Source organism: Propithecus coquereli, unplaced genomic scaffold (assembly GCF_000956105.1).
Source record: "Propithecus coquereli isolate 6110/MARCELLA unplaced genomic scaffold, Pcoq_1.0 Scaffold181, whole genome shotgun sequence".
NCBI classification, from domain to species: Eukaryota; Metazoa; Chordata; class Mammalia; order Primates; family Indriidae; genus Propithecus; species Propithecus coquereli.
Genome location: NW_012142857.1, coordinates 1,910,337 through 1,914,793, shown reverse-complemented (window position 1 = coordinate 1,914,793; position 4,457 = coordinate 1,910,337).

Here is a 4,457-nt window from a genome sequence, read left to right as displayed (position 1 = left end):
TGGGCCTAGTGGAGCCGTGTGGCAGTTCAAGGAGGTCCCCAGGAGAAGGAAAGAGAAGCACAAGCCTTCCTCACGTGGTGGGTGGAGGGTAGGAGGCTGGGAGCAGTGGGGGCAGGGCCTGGGGAGTGACAATGTTAGCCTTCTTTAGGCATTTCTGTGTCTATGAAAAAGGTGGTTAGAACTTTCTAGGTCATCCTTACGGGTGAAAAGGAGTAATCACAGCAGCACACGAGGGTGGATAAGACAGACTCTGTGACACTAGCTTGGCTATGGGATGGGATGGGAGCAAAATGGGAACTGTGGATATTATGGGCTGACTCGATGTGTGTAAGCTTTGAGTGTTTGGAGAAAACAGATTCTCTGCCTCAGCCACTTCATTTGGCCCTGGCCGCCTGCTGTATACACAGCCTGAACTGTGAATTTGGGGCCCACTGAAACATGGCCCCTTGATAAGAACATTGTTTCTCTGGCCCCTAGCAGTGGTTCTAGAAAGGGCAGTGGTCAGGGGATCCAGGAGTAATCCAAATGAGCTTCCAAAGCCAAGTCTAGGTGAGCCAGGGAGGCAATATATCAGAATGAGACCAGAGTCATACATGCTCCAGGAAGCCATCCCCAGATATTCCAGCCTCCAGGGGTCTCTGAAATTTCTCAACTTGCAGCAGCTTTTATATAGGAGGACATATTATAATCACTTCTAGTACCATCAAAGATAAAGATTCAGAAGGTCCAGGATGGGATGGGAACACTTGAATTTTTTCAAAGGCCCTTATGCGTTCTTCTGATAAATACCCCAGTTGTCAAGCATCATAGAGCATTTATAAGAGGTAGAAGAGGTATAGAACTTGCAGAATGAAGCCCATAGAAGAAATCCAGCTACCAAATGTGCTTTGTCTGGCTAGCATAGTGTTAAAAAAAATCTTCATGCGAATGCTTTTAGGGGAGGGTGTGCAATCTTCAATTTGCTACAGTTCCCGCTATTCTCTATTGCCTTATACCCAGGTCTTTCGCCTTTTTCATTGCTTAGGACTGATGAGCATTTGTCCATCCAGGTGAGAGTTGTCCCGCACATGGGCACAATGAGAGGCAGCCCACTTGTCCCAGTGGTGCTGCCTGAGCTGCGAGTGTTCCTGAGGCTCCTCTTCAGGTACTGCCTTCAGGGTAACTTCACACCACACACAAGAAAATCACTCTGTAGCCACGTTATGATTATTTTAAAAAATGACATCCTCAAGGTGAACAGGATTTAGTTTTTCTGGAAAGGTATAAAATTTTATCTGAAATTGACATTTAGAATCTTTGAACTGATGGATTTGAGATAGAGATTCCGGAATCATTATATCTTATCCATGCATTATATCTAAGGGAAGAATGATTTCTCCAGAAGTTTGAGTTCCAGCAACTCGGTGCCATCTGAGTTGCCATGGAGACTTTGTAAACCACTAAGATCCCAGGGCTGGGGCACTGTCTAGCCCAGTGCTGTTCAATAGAAATTTAATGTGAGCTACAAATGCAAGTCATATATGTAATTTTAGATTTTCCGGTGGTCATATTAAAAAAAGTTTTTAAAAGGTGAAATTGATTTTAACAACATATTTTATTTAACCGAATGTATGCAAAGTATTATCATTTCAAAATTGAATCAATGTGAAAATTATTGAGATATTTTATGTTTGTTTTTTGTTCTAAGTGTTTGAAATCCAGTGTGTACTTTAGACGTAGAGCACATCTGAGTTTGCACTAGCTTCACTGCAAGTGCTACACGTGCCTAGTTGGTACGGTGTTTGATAGTACAGATCTATCCTCTCATTGAGAGGCCAACATGGGGGTCTCCGAAAATAGAAAGGCCTCTTTGTTGGGTTGGCCAGTCCCAGGGCCTGCCTGTATGTGCTCTTGTTGGCCCCAAATGCACTTGCATTTGTACTACTGACTCATGTCCTTGCTTCCATTCCTGTGGTCTGAAGGACTTAATTTTAGCTGAGTTTCCTGGCACTTTGCCAACTTTCCTCTGTGCGCTTCATTTCTTCCCCCTCAAGTCCTTGCATGTCATTGCAATATAATTCAAAGCTTCAGTGGGCTAGGATCCAACAGACCCAACCCAAACAGGAAACTGGCTTCCCTATTGTTTATTTAAAACCATGAACCAGAAAATGTCAGACACTTGTTTTCAGTACTTCATTGAGCTGGAACTGAATTGAAACTCAACTATTTCCAATGGGGCTTCCAATGTGGCCTGATTTAGAGGCTTCGACCATTAGCTCAAGAGAACTAATTAGAGCATGAATTGACCCTGAGCTTTCCTTGCCTGATCATTGTCACGTCTCATCCTTTGCTTAGAATCTTGTTAGTTGGAGGCTATTCAACCTTGTGTGAGGCTGGGGTGTCCTAAAGAGCTCTGGGAACACTCCAGCAAGTATTCTGCAAAGCATTTCTGTGTAGAAGGTCTTGGTCTAGGTCTTTGTCCCAAACCTCTTTGTGAATCCCACAATAGACAGTATTGCCTGTCATCGCATGGCTGTGTCCAGTGTAGGCACATAGGAATCATATACAACATGGTGGTACTATATGTCACCATGTTGGCTGCCTGTCCAACAGCCATTCTTTCTGCTTTTGCTCCAATATGGCAGAGTTCACCTGTTACAATAGAAGCCAACAATATGAGATACTTACTTTCCCAGACTCCTTTGCAGCCAGAATGGCCATATGACCCAGTTCTGCTAAAAAAGACATAATAAGTGAGACTATCTTGGGGGAGCTTCTGAGAAGGATTTCCCTCCCTGAGTGATAATCGAAAGACATCAAAGGCAATACAGAAAGTTACATGAATATAAAAACCTCAACTTTTTAAAGTTCATAGGATTTATCTTGATAAAACAGAAAATATTTGTTTCTCGGGCCAGTTACCAAAAGGTAAAGAAATACCTTCTGCAGTGCAATTGTTTCGTCTCATGCGAAGCCCCTTTAAACAACTTGGAAGTCAAACCTGATGAAAAAGGTACTTGAACTAATTGGGCATAAGAATGGTGTGTCCAGGGTCAAGAATGAACATTTTATTATAACAGAAACAAGAAACTAGAAAACTAGTACCTTGAATAGGGGAACATGTGACTCTTAATAACGGCATGGGAAGTTCGTGGGGTTTTTTTGACCATATTGAACAATTCAAACATATCAAGAAGCTATGAATAAAACAATGCTTTTTTAGACCTTTAAGGCAAACATTTCAGAGTCAGATCATAATAGCAGACTTAGAATCAAAGGGAAAATCAGTTACAGGAGCTAACAAAAATGTTCAAGGAGAGGGTTATCATCTCAGCCCTTCTCAAGTAGAGAAAAAAACTGAAAGTAGCAAGACACAGCAAAAGTTGAACTTCTGAGGTATAAATCCCAGAAGTTTCAAAAGAAGCAGATTATAGAATTAGAATCAAAATGTTTTACACTTTCACTAAGAGCAAATCAAGACTTTAAGAAAACCTCATTGTTTTAAGCCCCAATTTTTCTCTCTTAATTATAGTTAACTTGATCACATAGAAAATTTCTTTCATAAATTCCCTTTCACAAACCTCGTCATGATTTACAGCATTTACAACATGCTTGGACTTTCTGTTTTGTCCTGAATTCCCCTTTTCTAAATAACCAGTCATTTTACATTAGGACAAAAATTTGCCATACAAGGTCCTTTCTCATACAAAATCATTCTCTTTTCTGTTTAACCTTTCTTACCAAAAATATATCATTATATCCATAACTTTTTTCACATCTCTATCTCTTACTTATTGGTCCCTTTCTACCTTCTTTCATAAATAATCTTAACCTCCAAATTAGACAAAATTATCCTTTATTTTTCAATAAAGACCACATTTTTATGTCATTCTTTTTTTTTTTTTTTGAGACAGGGTCTCACTTTGTCACTTAGGCAGGAGTACAGTGGTGCCATCACAAGTCACTACAGCCTCAAACTCCTGGGCTCAAGGGATCCTCCTGCCTTAGTCTCCCAAGTAGCTGGGACTACAGGTGCATGCCACCATAGCCAGCTAATTTTTCTATGTTTTTAGAGACAGGGTCTCGCTATGTTGCCCAGGCTGGTCTTGAAATCCTGGCCTCAAGTGATCCTCCTGCCTCGGCCTCTCAAAATGCTGGGATTACAGTCATGAGCCACTGTGTCCAGCCTAATTTTTCTTATTAGAAAAACATTTTATTCTTTGGTACACTTTGTATATACAATTATATATGTTGATGAGAATTTTTATTCTTAGTAGCCTAAATTTTAGTGAAAATCTAGGAAGCAAGAAAACTTCAATTATCTCTCACATATTAGTATTTTATAGATGAGAACTTTTTTATAAGTTTTAAACACGTTTCCCCATAACATAGTTTTTTAAATTGAAAATGACCCAGACACTTAATGAGTATCTGTTGTTTGATTTAATATAATGTTACGATTTAAAATTATATGAAAA